Source organism: Podarcis muralis, chromosome 9 (assembly GCF_964188315.1).
Source record: "Podarcis muralis chromosome 9, rPodMur119.hap1.1, whole genome shotgun sequence".
Lineage (NCBI taxonomy): Eukaryota > Metazoa > Chordata > Lepidosauria > Squamata > Lacertidae > Podarcis > Podarcis muralis.
In genome coordinates, this window is record NC_135663.1 from 20,672,323 (window position 1) to 20,688,432 (window position 16,110).

The 16,110-nt window shown below is 44.8% G+C and overlaps 1 protein-coding gene across 4 annotated transcripts in view; it reads left to right on the top strand.

Moving 5' to 3' along the window:
- The window catches only part of RAP1GDS1 (Rap1 GTPase-GDP dissociation stimulator 1), a 102,451-nt gene that overhangs the window by 39,187 nt on the left and 47,154 nt on the right, over nt 1-16,110 (top strand). The gene's annotated exons all lie outside the window — the stretch shown is intronic.

Below are 16,110 nucleotides of genomic sequence, written 5' to 3' on the forward strand. Positions count from 1 at the left end.
CTGTACCAAACAAAAGGCTTATAACGAGGGCGTTTCACACACATCTAGCCTCCAGGAATTTTCCAGGGAACAGCAGATGGGTGTTCTCTTTCCAATGGTGGAATTGCTGCATTACTTTGTGCTTCCTGCGGTAGGGCTGACTGTGACAGCTGTGGGCAGGCGTCTGTCTCTCACTCTCAAACGCACATGCTCAACTTCAAATGAACTAGGGTGCGTGTGTGTGTGTGTGTGTCTTAACAGGGTGAGAAAGAGAGCTTGTATTGGCAGAGCCTGCAAAATATGACATGCCGGGTGCGGGGAATTAACAGATTTAGTTGGAATGGGTGCTAGATCCTTCTTAAGTATTCAAAAAGGCTCTGCTCGGTTTTATTATTGTATTTACTGCATTTAATACCCCATGTTTTTGATCCTGAAGGTTTAAAATAGCAAAACAGTAAAGAAGAATACACTGTAAAGTAAAATGCAGAAATAAAAATGGTATAAACTGTGGTTTTCAAAGACAGCACAGCACCGGGGGGGGGGGGGGGGGAGAGACCAGCAACTGATCCTTAAAGATCTGTACCAGAATCCGTTTTTAAACAATCAAGATTTTACCGCTCACCAGAAAACAAGTGATGATTGAGCCACATTAAGGTTGTTGTTTTGCCTCAGTGTTTTACATTTGCTTACAGTGGATCACGTTTGCCATTTTACTACCCATTTTGTTTTAACCATTTTGAACAATTTGGTGTCAGCAGCAAACTTGGCCTACCTCGTTGTTTAACCCTAACATTGACGAACAGCCTAAAAAGCAAAGGTCCCAATGCTGCTCCATAGGGAACTCCACTCTTTGGTTGGTAGAGCTTGAGACTCTTGTTAATCTCAGGGTTGTGGGTTTGAGCCCCATGTTGGGTGAAAGATTCCTGCATTGCAAGAGTCCTGGTTCCTTCCAACTCTACTATTCTGTCATTCCTTACATTGGAAAAACTGCCCATTATTCCTATTCTTTGCTTCCTGTTCCTTAACCAGTTACTGACCCATAAAATAATCTCTCCTCTTATTCCATTACTTCTAAGTGCCAGTTATTAAAGTACCTTGCAGTGCTGGCCAGGTTCCTAGAAGGTGGGATCATATTTACTTTTTACTGAGGAATGAAATGGAATGGAATTCTGTCAGTGCTGGTTTCCTTGCATTTCTGTGGTGGGGGTGGGAAACCTGTGAAATTTGTTTTTTGTCTTTTAAATTCAAGCTGAGAATCTAGGGAAAGGACTTTAAATAAGGTCCACCGTCCCTCAGACCATGTGGTGGGCCGGGCTATATATTTTTTTTTGGGGGGGGGGGATGAACAAATTCCTATGCCCCACAAATAACCCAGAGATGCATTTTCAATAAAAGCACACATTCTACTCATGTAAAAACATGCTGATTCCCAGACTGTCCGTGGGCTGGATTGAGAAGGTGATTGGGCATCCAGCCCCCGGGCCTTAGGTTGCCTACCCTTTCCATAAGCAGTTGAGTGTGTGGTGTTCTCTCCTCTCCCCACCCCCCATTAGTTTCCTCTTTCCCCACCATTATTGGCTCTGAAACAGGAGATGTGTGTGAACTTAAGATGTAAAAACCCACAGTAGAGGGTCAGGTGTACTTATATCGATCAGTTAGGAATCCAAGCAGCCTCTGAGAGAAAGCAAATGAAGCATTGGCATAGAACTCTCTGGAAGAAGAGAAATACAGAGATTTTACGTGCTTGTGAAAACCTTCCTAAGTGCCATCTTGTGATCTTGCATTTGTAATTCAGATCACAGTTGAGTTTTGAAGAATGAGTACCCTTTGTGTTTAAACTTGTAAGGTTATGTGTGTCCTTTTTAACAAAGAAAGGAGATTGAGTACGAATGTGTGACATTGACAGTAGATGTGTGTTTCATCTTTTTGTCCATTCTCCCCGCATCCCCAGTTTAGCTATGCAATATCTTCTGTTCAACGTTTCTGGGTGTGTTACAAGTAGTCTTGCAATCAGGTTTTTTACCAAACATTGTTATGTTTTGTTGTGTTATCTGAAATTAGTTTGTATCTATCATCATCATCATCATCTGTTGGTTGCTATTGTGTTTTAATGTTGTATTTAGGTATATATTGTATATGATGTATATTCTTTTTGGGTGGTTGATATTACCATGTTGGTTGAAACAACAGCAAAAATAAACAAAACAAAATGAAGCAATATTACATGGTATCCCAATCTCTGAGCTTTGAGAGACACCAAGTTCTTCTCCAGGGTTCAGCTTCCTTAGAATGAAGGAAGACTGTGGTGTCTTTAGGATATATGGTTTTATTTACATATATACACAACCTGAGCATAGGATGGAAGGGCTCACAGCATTAACACCCCAAAAGCTCTTACTCCTCCATTCATCACAGCTTTAGAATCCAGTACAGAGCAGTTTCTGACTCCAGTTTCCTGTTCTCACACACTACTCTGATTATTGTTCTCCTAAGTAGCAGGTACATGAGGCCGTGGGTCAGGGAAAGGCAGATAGCAGGACCTGCACCCATTGCAAGGGAAGAGGCTTCCAGCATGATCCATTGTTGCTGTCCCCTGGGTCATAGCTTTCAGGCACCTTCCTTACCATCTGTCATAGTCACTTTACTACATTTGTCTTTTACTGCAGCAGAGGGAAGAAGATCCCTTCCATGAAGTCCATTCTGGGTACAAATGCTCCTTCACTTCGTATTAAGTTACCTGGGGAGTGGAGTTGGGTCTCTTTACATAGTGGGCATCCAATAAAAAGCCACGGAAGAGCAATTTAAACCTTTGTTCTCTGTGCTTGTTCTTATTTCACTTTTGGTCATGTTATGGTAAAGACTCCACCCTTGAGTTTCAGACCCTGAAACCTTCCTATAATGTCAGAATGGGTTGTGGCATGGTAAGTGTTCAGATTAATTTTTTATTTTTATTTTTAGATTGAGTTTTGAGTTAGAAAGAAAAGCAGGCAAAGCACATACAGTGGTACCTCGGTTTACAGACACTTCAGGTTACAGACACTTCAGGTAACAGACTCCGCTAACCCAGAAATAGTACCTCAGGTTAAGAACTTTGCTTCAGGATGAGCAGAAATCGTGTGGCGGCAGCAGCGGGAGACCCCATTAGCTAAAGTGGTACCTCAGGTTAAGAACAGTTTCAGGTTAAGAACGGACCTCCAGAACGAATTAAGTTCTTAACCCGAGGTACCACTGTATAGTCCTTTGATGGGGAAGTGCCTTTGTGAATTCTTCAACCTGAAGTTCCAGGTTCAAATGTGCCCATATCCTCAACATTCAATATGGGGTGTTCCTCTTCCTTCCTTCCACCCCTGCCCACACAGACACTTCTGAAGTCTGCCATTTTACATAGTATTAAGGAGTTTATGTTGCAGTTATGAAATGAAATGCAGTATTAATTTCTCCATTAAAATGAGCCTTGCATCCAGCTCTTGAGGGATATTTATTGCACCCCAAGACTTGGTGTTTCGTATAAAACTTCAACAGTACCTATTGGGAAGGGGTAGTACATTGGAGTAAGAACTAATGCTACTCCTCCTAATTGACAACCACTAAATAGGCATGGCTGCCTATCTGAAATGCCAATACACTGAATGGCATTATTACTATTTTTTCCTCAATTATATTTAATATGGTTTTAGTGATAATTATGCGTGTGGTTAAACATTGCTGCTAGAATACAGTGTGTTAAAGAAAATGAGCATGGTCTGAAGAAAGGTCTGTATGTTTTGTGAGTTGCCCTCTTCCAAGTTGGGGAATGGTCCCTACTTTCAGTGAGCAATGCTATGCACCCACATCTGAGGCCCCCTATGCCCCTATGACTCACTGGATTATAGCAGAGGTTTAACAGAACCTTCTTATAGCCAGTAGTGTACAAATGGAAATAGTAAATAGGAAATAGAATAGCTGGCTCTTTCAAGCAACTTACATTTTCAGATGCAATCTTACACAGATGTGTTTCCTTCATGTTCTTTATAGGCTGGGGGGCAATTCAAAAGGATAAAATGTGGATGGGTCAGTTATCTTATCACATTGTCGTCGTCATTCCATACTTCCCTCATTTTTATGCTAGGTCACAGGTCTCCTTTCTCTGCACAGCCCCCCCCCTCCCCAGTTGCTAAAAGAGCAAGATGAATGTGTTACATCGTGTTGCATGCGACTGATCATAACTTTTTTATACATTCGTCCTCTTCTCCTTTGATAAGTGCATGTGGGAGGGATATGATGAAGCCAAGATAATTTTCTGCAGCGTTTGCTATAGATTTGGAACACCTTTGCAATTATGGTGCATACTTTCTTTCCCCTCTAAAGGGATAAATCACACATATTGCTGGGTTAATAAAATTGGGTTGGGCGGGGGAGGGAACTTGGGGATGAATGACTCAATTTTAAGGTGGATGCTGTATCCTCTGGCTACATCAGTGCTAGCATTTTTACAATAGGCATAGCACAGCCAGAGCATGTCACAATGCTGCTGCTGTTTACAAAGCATTTGTTGAGGATGGAACTGGAATAAAAGCAGTTTCCTCACATGGTGTACAGGGGTGACTAATCTGTGACTGCCCCCTCCAACTAATCTATGACCATCATCATCCCTGACCATTGGCCAATCTGGCTGCAGCTGATGAGAGTTGGAGTCCAGGAAGATCTGGAGGACACCAGGTTAGACACCCCCAGTATACAGCCTTGTGTCTAACTACTCACTAGAATTCCATGCAACTCAGTGAGCAGGCGGGTGGAGAAAGGCCAAATTTCCCTGCCCCCCATATCTCAGTCTACTGTGTTCCATGATGACTGCAAGTGAAAGGAAGCATCTTTTCTGTGGCCACCAAGGAAACGTGTTGGCTGATGAGGAATGGTAGGCTAGTTAATTTTAAAAGCAAAACAAAACAGGTAGTAATTTTTTTTTGGCTATGTGTATAAGGTTGATTATAATCCCATTGTCTTCACCAGTTTCCTGTCTAGGTACTAGCAATGCCCAGATGTGCTTAGCTTCAGAGATGGCACTACATATTTAACCTTCAGAGCAGGAGTGGGAAACCTTTGGTCCACCAGATGTTGCCCTAGCAAGCATGGCCAGTAGCCAGGGATGGTAAAAGATGTGCAATATCTAGAGTGCCAAAAGTTCCCCCATACCTGCATTAGAGCATTCTTCAGAAATTAGATTTTCAAGAAAGTAATCATAACCTATAAGTAGTAGGGATAAGGAGACTCCTGAGAGAGAATCAAATGACAGTAGACAACTAGATTTAGTATTTTGCCATCTTGGCTTAGATGTAAAAATGTATTTAGTGGTTATTCTAAATAATGCATGTTTGAAAGTCTGGAGTAAGTGTCATTTCCTACATTGCCATTGTACCTAGATTCTTTGCAGCCAAACCAAATATTCTAGAAATGAAGACTCAAGAGTTTTTGAGGCCAAATATCATGCTCCACATTGTCAAAGAAGTAGTTCTGGAATTCTCTTTTTTAGTGTGTGTGTACAAGCACATGTATGCGTTTATTTTAAGCAACTCCTTCACCTGAATAGGAGTCTGTGGTCCTTTCCATAGGCTTGCCAAGTTTCAAATCAGCCTTTGCATGGGTGGAAACCCAAAGGACACTTATTAATAAGAAAGCATCCAATCACTCAAGGCTTCACAAAGGAGAAAAACGCAGAGAGACTTTGAGCAACAGTTCTCCATTGTTGGCATTTTGGGTTCACAAGTTTGGTTACATAAAAGCAGGCACATGGGTGAAAATCAGCAGGCAGTGTTGCTCACCAGGTCAGATTGCATTATGCTGATGAACCCCTCTGGACTAGCAGTCTGAGTCAATGTTTACAGCAGTGGCTAGAAGGCAGAAATGTCCATCATTATTCCAGATTTCCCTCGTTGACTTGCCCCATCAGATTTTAGAGGAAGAATAATGGGTCTTGAATGCCCTCTTGTCTCTCCTCTGGTTCTAGCTAAACTGGAAATGTTTCAGCCGGTTGCTGCAGGGATGAGATATGGTAAGGATTAGGCTACTGCACTCAGTATGAACTTAATAAAAAAGCAGCGCTGATAATCCTAGCAAGAAGTTGCTTAAAAGTTGTCAGACACTTACAAATTGGGCGTTGCATTAGCAGGGGCAGCAACAATATAAATCTATAGCAAAGGGCTGCTAAACTGGTCTTCATTGCCTGTCAAAGAAGGGGAAATAGAAAAAGGCCACTCTTCCCATTAGTAAAAACATATTTAATAGCACACACACACCCCACACAGAGCATTTGTGAGCTGTTGCAAGACATTCTGGCTGGAGTCTTAGCCTCCAGCACTTATCAGTCATTTGTCAGCAGATAGATGTTTGCAGAGAATAGCACCGTGATTATTTTCAGACTATTTCTAGCACCCTTCTGGGAGAAGAGCTGCAGCCCGGTGGTAGAGCATCTGCTTTTCATGCTACAGATCCCAAGCTCAGTTCCCAGTATCTTCAGGTGGGGCTAGGATGGTTGTCTGCCTGAAACTATGGAGAGCTGTCTAGATAGGACCAGCTGCTGAGCTAGATAGACCAGCGTTCTTACTGTGTCCCAACATTATCTCCATAGACAGGTGCCCATACCATATGACAATATTCCCAGTTCATAAATACAAATATTTTGAAGTGTTGTACCTATAGCCTTACAGCAAGTTTCTAAGGCAGGGCTATCTGCTCCCCCATATTGCTAGGGGAGCGAGGGGGACTGAGGCTGCGAGATCATGGGTTGCCTAAGGCCACCCACTGAATTTGTGGCAAATAGATTAGAACTGGGAGCTTCAGCCACTTCTTGGACTGGACTCTGCTACACCAGCTCTTGCTAGTTCATCAGTCACACAGGATGCATCAAGGTCCAACTAGGCACAACTCTGGTGGTTAAGTGGACAACCCGAAGGTCTGCGCTACAGCACGCACCAGCACCAGTCTGTTGTAAAGTGCTTGTTTTGACCTATAAAACCTCAGAACAGCTTAGGACCACAATACCTCAAGGAGCACCTCTCTCCGTGTGAATTGATCTGGACTGTGAGATCATCTGAGGCACTTTTTCATGTGCTGCCTCCATGAGAGGTACGGAGAGTGGGAACATGAGAACAGGGCCTTTTCTGCAGTGGCTCCCTGTTTGTGGAATGCATTTAGGCACCATGCAGAAGTGTTTCTCTACAACCTTCTAAATGTGTTGTGGGAGGCAGGATTATTGGTTTGTTTTCAGCTTATTATGTGGCGTTATCGATCTGCCAAGCTTGATCGATGAGCCGTGACCTCTGATTGCTTTACGGTCGCCAATCAGCAGTTTATAACGGGTCCGGCACACTTCTTCAAAAGCTGCGCCACTGTTGCTCCCTTCAGGTCACGGCTTAGCAGAGTAGAACACACAGCGGTGTAAAACAGTCTCACCTCCTTCAAGCAAGCATACACAGACAGGTCCGTCTATTTACAGCTCTTTATTGAAGCATTTCAGCCGTCACTGCTGGCAGCCATTGCAAACATGTCTCTCTCTCTCAGACACACAGAGAGAAACTGAACGTAACTCCTCCCAGCTCCTCCCAGCTTCGAAAGCTGACGTCAGAATGTTGAGGCATCATGGGAAGAACTTAACCTCTTAAGTTCCAAACTCCACCCCCCCCCCTTGCCGAACATTCTGACAAGACCTTTTTGAGTTCAACACCTTTCCCTTTGCCTTGTGCCTCTTTCCAGCATTTATCCCAGGCACCTGTTGAACCCCTTCAACACTCTCAGAATCACACTGTGCGAAACCTATCCACGCACTTGTGGCCTGATATCTTTCAGGTGGAATACCCTTTGTTGTGCGACTGGACCTTCTAGGCACAAACTCAGATGTTACTTCTGACTCACCGCCACCAGAAGGTGTGTCCTCAGCATCACGGGATTCCCCCTCTGACTTAAAGCGTTTTCGAATCCTCTCCATTACACTCACAGGAGAACTAGGCTCGCTTTTGGGTGCTCTCTTAACATCTTGTGGAGAAGCTACAGAAACCTCATCCTGTTCCTGACTTTGGTCAGTGACCTGATCGTCATCATCGGATTCTGAACCCTGATCGTGGACCTGGTTCTCATCACCGGGATCAGCCTCTGCCTCCCTTTCCTCCTCAGAATCAGACAGGCATTCTGAGAGCAGATCACGCTGGACAGCAGTTTTTGACCTTTTATCCTGCTCATAGAACTCAGCGTGTTTACTGATCAGCACCTTACTCTGATCACCTGATGGATATGCAAACCTCCATGCACGTGCTGCTGGCTCATACCCGCAGAAGATCATTTTCTGGAACTTGGATCCATCTGGTCCCTGCAAAGCAGTAGGTACCGGCACAGACGCACTTGCACCAAACATTCGCAAAAAATGAATCTGGGGTTTCCTGCCATGCAACAACCCAAAAGGTGTGTCACCTATCAGTGAATTGTAGGTACGATTCCAGGTGAAGCCCACATACTTGATTGCCTCCAGCCAAAACCTTGGAGGTAACCCAGCATCTGCTAGCATCACCTGTGCAGCCTGAACCAGAGCCTCACTTCTCAGCTCTGCCACCCCTCTCTGATTGGGTGAAGTCACTATGTGACGTATCCCTTTCTTGTGAAAGAATTTCTGCAAAGCAGACCCTGTAAATTGAGCTCCTCTATCACTGGTGACTGCTTGCACTCTGGTGGAAAACCTTTGTTCCACCTCCTCAATCCATCCTTTGATCAGCTGTGCTGCATCATCCTTGGATTTGAGACCATGGGTCCAGGAATTCTGCGTAAAATTATCCTGCACCGTTAGCAGAAACCTTGCACCTCCCAGACTTGCTTCCCTTACAGGACCCCACAAATCTATGTGGACCAGTTCAAAAGGTTTTGCGGGTAACTGCATCCTTTTACCTTTGCCAGTTTGCAAGTTTCACATCTTACAGCACATCCACATTCTGTAATTTTACAACCTTTGGAAACCTCCGGCAGCACCTGTAGTTCCTCTAGGGAACCATGAGCTGTCCTTTCATGCCACACATGGGCGCATAATATATGACTGGGGATTTTTGCACGCAGGGCCTGTGCTTTCTCAACCTTCCCCTCACCCTCCAGAGGTGTTTTAAGAACAAAGAGATCATTCTGCCCCTTTTTAACCTTGGCAAGCATCCTCCCTCCTTTGGAGATTGTGCAGACAGCATCTTCGAAACAAACCTTAAACCCCTTTTTCAACAAATAAGGCACAGATAAAAGACAGTGGTGCATCCCAGGAACAATACAAAACTCCATCGTCTCCTGTAAGACAAACACATGTAAATCAACAAGACTGGTTACATTCTTTTTCTGCCCATTTGCAAAGAGCACAGTTTGTCCTTTTGGAACTGCCTTGCAATTCCACATCTCGACTGCAGGGGTCTCTGGAACCATGTTGCGGTTAGCTGCAGAGTCAATAACAAAGCAGAACTCGGAATTTTCCACACGGCCGTCTTCGAACAAAGCCATGCTCGCAGAGACTTGATAAGACTCTTCCTGTTGTTTACTGCGACCACCTGGTTCAGTTCCACGCCTGCCTGTCTTCCCAGGCCTGTTGCCATGGAAACCCGCCTGGTTCCCATGAAAAGTGTCCTTGCCAACATCCTGCCGCGCCTGTGTGCTCTGGTGGGGGCAACTGCCACGCAGATGTTGAACTCCAGTGGAAAAACACTGCCCGGGGCTCCCAGCTGGCTTGGCCTTCCTCCTTCTGGAACGGCGCCTCCCACCAGCCTCGCCCCCCCTGAAGCTGCTCTTCGCTTCAGCACAAGTGGAAAGTTTTTTAAACTCGCCTTTGGAACTCTTCGCCCTCCCGATCTGCGCACCAGCGCTCCTTGAGGCTGATTGGGGAATAGGGGCTTCTAGTCCAGCGTCTGCAGGGCTCTGGCCTCCCGCTGAAGCTTTACACAAACCTTTCAGCACATTCCAGGCAGCCCACGCTGATTTCACACCCTCTAAGTAGGGTCTCAGTGATGCATCAACGCATGCTTTGAGCATATCCAGCTCTCTTTGCATTTTCTGCTGGCTATCTTCAGGCAACGCAGCGTCACAGCCTGCAACGTCTCCAGCCGCTTTGGCGCTGGGGGTTGGTGGTAGTGGCTCCCTCTGGCTTGCTCCCCAAAGCCCATGGACCAGGAACCACCCCTTTATTCTTTGCCTCCAGGTTGCCCAACTCTTTAGAGTGAGCTTTTCCACCGGTATATCCTGACTCTCTGCCATCTTCTCCCGTTCTCCCAAGGGGCCCAAGCTTACTTACAATCAGTTTCAGCTTCTCTGGCTCTCCCTTCTCCGTGGAGAAACGATTTTCCAGCTGCTTCTTAGCTTTTAGCTCCGAGCTGCTTCTTAACACCAGGCAAAAATCACTCCGCCTCCTGCCGCAGCTCCTTTGCTCTAAACCGCAAACTTCAAAGCTTTCCGGCAGCTCCGGTGACTGTTTTACGAGCGGTAATTAAGTACCCATAACCTGTGGCGTTATCGATCTGCCAAGCTTGATCGATGAGCCGTGACCTCTGATTGCTTTACGGTCGCCAATCAGCAGTTTATAACGGGTCCGGCACACTTCTTCAAAAGCTGCGCCACTGTTGCTCCCTTCAGGTCACGGCTTAGCAGAGTAGAACACACAGCGGTGTAAAACAGTCTCACCTCCTTCAAGCAAGCATACACAGACAGGTCCGTCTATTTACAGCTCTTTATTGAAGCATTTCAGCCGTCACTGCTGGCAGCCATTGCAAACATGTCTCTCTCTCTCAGACACACAGAGAGAAACTGAACGTAACTCCTCCCAGCTCCTCCCAGCTTCGAAAGCTGACGTCAGAATGTTGAGGCATCATGGGAAGAACTTAACCTCTTAAGTTCCAAACTCCACATATTATTATTCTGTATTGCGTGTTTTTAATATTGTAATGTTATGTTGTGCACTGCCCTGAAATCTATGGATGAAGGGCAGTATACAAATTAAACAAGCAAGCAAATAACAATTGTAATCTGGAGGGCCCAAGGTTGGGGAAGGCCGCATTTCTTCCCAGCTCTTGTTTTGTTATTACTCTTGGTTCCTTGGTCTTCCTGCCCCTATACTGTGTGACTCAGCCTCTGTAACACAGAGGAGCTCATTTTGTCAGGCAGTGCTCCTGTTTCACTTCACATTCCCAACCCACCTCACCTCACCCAGGTCCCTACGAGATTTGGTTCCAGTCTGTCTTCTGTTCTGCCACACAAAACGTCACCATTGTTTATATATTTTTATTTGTTAAAGCCTGTTCCTTATGGCTTCAGACCTCCATTGCGGCATGACCTTGGCCCGTGAGTTTTTCAAATCTGCAAGTGAAGAATAAGAAGGAATGTCTTTAAATATTTCAGCAGTTAAATAAGGACTATTTAAGCGCCTGAGGGCACTGCCTCTAAAACACAGCTGATCCTGTCATGTTTCCCTTTCCCTGTCCTTCTCCTCTCTCCACCCGCCAGCATTGTTCCCATTTCCATCTCCAGTTGCTTCTGCTGTGAGGATACTCATTTCTGAAGAATCTTTATTCATTCATTCTCCCTGCTATGTATTTTCCTTTCTGTGTGAGGGATAGAGGTGGGGATGAGCCCATTGATCCTCCCTCCTCATGTAGGTCCACATTGCAGTGGTGTAGTGGCTTGGGGTTGTCTGGGATCTGCATTTCTGCAGAAGGGTCCCTGTCTACAGTGTCCTAGAACCACTCAACCTGCATGAAAGGGGAGTTTTTTAGCTACTGTATGCTCCCATTGCTCTGTCCCAGCTTCTGCCAACCTAGCAGTTCGAAAGCATACCAGTGCAAGTAGATGAAGAAGAAGAAGAAGAGATTTGATATCCTGCTTTATCACTACCCGAAGGAGTCTCAAAGCGGCTAACATTCTCCTTTCCCTTCCTCCCCCACAACAAACACTCTGTGAGGTGAGTGGGGCTGAGAGACTTCAATGAAGTATAACTAGCCCAAGGTCACCCAGCAGCTGCATGTGGAGGAGCGAAGACGCAAACCCGGTTCACCAGATTACAAGTCTACTGCTCTTAACCACTACACCACACTGGTGCAATCGGAAGGTAAACGGCATTTCCGTGCACTCTGGCACGGTGTCCCATTGCGCCAGAAGCAGTTTACTCATCCTCACCACATGACCACATGAAAGCTGTGGACAAACGCCGGCTCCCTCAGCCTGAAGCAAGATGAGCGCCACACCCCATAGTCTCCTTTGACTGGACTTAACCATCCTGGAGTCCTTTACCCAGAGCTAAACATATAGGAACACTGAAAACACAAGGTGCTTCAGTTTCAAGAGAATGGTGTGCAAGTTCCATTACATAAAACAGAACGTAAAGGTACTTATACCCCTGACCATTAGGTCCAGTCGTGGCTGACTTTGGGGTTGCGGCGCTCATCTCACTTTATTGGCCAAGGGAGCCAGCATACAGCTTCCGGGTCCTGTGGCCAGCATGACTAAACCGCTTCTGGCGAACCAGAGCAGCGCACGGAAATGCCGTTTACCTTCCCGCTGGAGCGGTACCTATTTATCTACTTGCACTTTGACATGCTTTTGAACTGCTAGGTTGGCAGGAAAACAGAACTTACATCACTCTAAAAAGAGATATTGAAGCACTCAAAATCATTTGCCCATGTATGTGCACTAGCTAAAGGGCAACACCTGGAGATCTGCACTGATCCTTGCAATGTGTCTCTAATCATTAGTATATTATTGTATAATCTTAGAGGGGCGTGCCTGTGATAGTCATGATGAGACCCTGCACTTCCTAATTGGCCACTACATGACTGGCAGAGAACCCGCTGCACTCAAGGAGGTTCCTTATGCAGGAAGATCTGGGTTCTAAATCCCTCAGGAACCCTACACAGCAACAACAGCAACAGGCTTCCTTCTTCAGAAGTTCGAAAAGGTTCTTTACCGCCTTGTGGGTCTGCACAGACCAAAATAATGATATTGACTTGAGTTTGTCCCATACTGTTCTCTCTATGTGTGTTTTTCATGAAGGTTTGCTATGCTTCAGATTTTATGTGTGAGTGTAAAAAGCTGTGCAGGACCCACATAGCTGAAGCTTCCCACTTCAGCAGCTGTCAGATGATCTTTACTGGAAGAAATAAGTCTGCCAAAATGTTGGTTTTCTTTGCCTGCCCTCTTATTCTAAGAGGAGGAGATCTGGCATTCCATTTTCTTTTAGAAGTCCTTTTGCGTCTGAGTCATTCTGTCTTACTGGTGTTTGCTGATCTCAGTCAAATAAATCAGAGCATCCCTGCTGCACAAAACTAACCTGAGGCAACAGTTTAATTTTATTTTCTTCGCTGCTTTTCAGGATACATTTTATACCATTGATTTAATTTGCACAGTTAACAAGTCCGTCAAACCGTGGGTGATAAAAGCAAGTCAATACTGTGTTAAGGTTCTCAGTGGTGCAGTGGGTGGGATCATATTATTGCATCTTGCATGCTAATTGTAAGTAATAAGGTAGGGACCAGATTGTACAGACAATCCCTACAGTATGGGAATCGCTCATCTGTTCCTCTTATTGAAAAGAATAGGAGTTGCACAAGGCAACTGTCTGCAAGAGAAACTCCCAGTAGATTGTGTCCAGTCAATTCCTCTTAAAGAAATGGGGGGCAATACAAGACACAAAACCCTGTAACTTCTTGTAGTTCAGACACTGAAATTTAAAGCACCCATTTCTCTCTGATATGTAAGAACTCATTGTGGCAATTATTTGCATGTGTTTTCTCTCTTGTTTATTACCGGAAATTTGTATATTTCTAGACCTTCTTTGAAAAAGCCCATTATTTCTGAAGTACAGTGGTACCTCGGGTTAAGAACTTAATTCATTCTGGAGGTCTGTTCTTAACCTGAGGTACCACTTTAGCTAATGGGGCCTCCCGCTACTGCCACATGATTTCTGTTCCCATCCTGAAGCAAAGTTCTTAACCCGAGGTACTATTTCTGCGTTAGCGGAGACTGTAACCTTAAGCGTCTGTAACCCGAGGTACCACTGTAGTGAAGTTGGCATCAGTTCAGTGAATGTGGGTATATATGTGGTCAATGTGCATAATAACTGGCCATTGTGCACATTTACTAGGCATCACACAGAATGTGCACCTAATCTGTCTGTGAAGAGGGAATTGTTTGAGATTATGCATAATGACCAGAGAATATATAAAATTCATTGTCTTCGCACGTTCCCCAAGGCCTGCTGAATATTATGTATACTGACTGGGAAATGTACACAATTGTTCTTAATTGACAGATTATGTGCACATTCTCTATGATTCCTGGTGAATGTGCACAATAACTGCTTACTATGTTTAAGTTACATTACCCCCTAACACAGAGAACAAGGTGTGTGCTGTGCAGAAGAGGCCAAGGTGTGAGAAGAGAGATGGAGAGCTATGGTAGAATCTGCTGTGACCCTGTTTATGCAAAAACAATACCCTGTGTGCTGGGCTTGCTGTGGGGGGGGGGGAGGGGGGTGCCCCAGGAGCAAAACACAACTAAGGCTGCATGCTCTCCTGTAAGTAAGCCTTGCTGAATGTAGTTGGACTGCTGAGTGGAGAGAGAAGCTGCTTTTTACCTCTATCATGATTACAAAATGTCCGTGTCTTATTTTTTTTAAAAATCAGAATATTCAGCATATGTCTGAGCCTAAGGCTATTTAACATATTGGGGCTATGTTATTCTGAAAGTAGATGAAATAAGACACCACAGGTAGCCTTTGAGCTTTGCTCTTTACCTGCATCCTCAGAATTCTGAAGATGGGAATCTGACCTACCTCATCTCAGTGGCTGGAATGGTGGATTTAAAAGCAGAACATTTGCATTACTACTCAGTTCTGAATCTCACTCAATAGCCTTGGGGAAATTCATCATTTACCTTACCTCACAGAGGTTTTGTGTAAGTAAAGCACCCCTTTGAGAATCTAGGAGGAAGTGCAGGAAGTTACTATACCTGAGTAAAACCAATCTAAGACAACTTGAACCCGCAGTTACTGTTACCCATTGAACCACAACTCCCCTGATGGCTCTGTCAGGACTTTTCCCTAGCTTCTAGTTTTGTCCTGTCTTTCTCCTTTTATATGCACAATAGGAATACCCATCTATTTTTCTACTACTTATACCAGGTTATTTGGTTACCAGTAGGTCACTGAAATCCCCAGGAGTGCTGCTTCTTTGAGTTCCAGTGATACCAGAGGTCTGTTCCAACGTAACTCAGCACAGGCCTTTCAGTGTGGCTGCCCCTGTTTGATTGACCAGCAGTTTTGTCCAGATACGATGAGTTCCCACTATCTGCATTTTCTGGAAACAATTGAAGACTGTTTTGTTCCATCAGAGCTTCCCAGGTTGAGGAACAGGTCTCTTCCATGGGCATCCATTTTGAATTGTTTTAAAATTCATCGCTTGCTATTATTTGGTGCTGTTTTTAACAGTTATTTAGTTATATTTTGTGCATATATATGTGGAAGGTGATTTAACACCACCACATTTGTCCTGCAATAATAACTATAAATGATTTAAAAGCTTCCTCTGCTCACTAGGCCCTGCTGGATGTCATGGTGCTCCTTATAGGGTAGCAACCATAGATCTATGGTAAAGCACATTATTTGTGCGCCACAAGTTCCAGCTTCAGTCCTTGGCATTTCCAGGTAAAAAAAACATCAGGTCGTAGGTGATGGGAGAGACCTCCGCCTAAGAACCCGGAGAAGCAGCTGGCTTTGTAGACAATGCAGGGCTGAATAGTCTGATGACTTGGTATGCAGGATAGCTTCCTGTGTAAACAAAAAGGCAGTTCTTAAATAGCAATGAATCATTGAAACATCTGCGTCTTTGGGTATCACAAGAAGAACCTTCTGGATCAGGCCAGTGGCCCATCTGTTCCAGGATCTCGTTCTCAGAATTGTTGGCTTAAATGCCCATGGGATGCCTGCAAGCAGTACCTACATAAGTGCAACAGCACTGTCTCTTCCTCTGGTTTGCAGCAGCTGATACTCAGGCCCATACTGCCTTGGACAGTGGAGGTGGAACATAGCCACCAGGGTTAGTAGCCATTGATAGCCTCATCCTCTATTAATTTGCCTAATTTTCAAGCCATTTAAGTTGG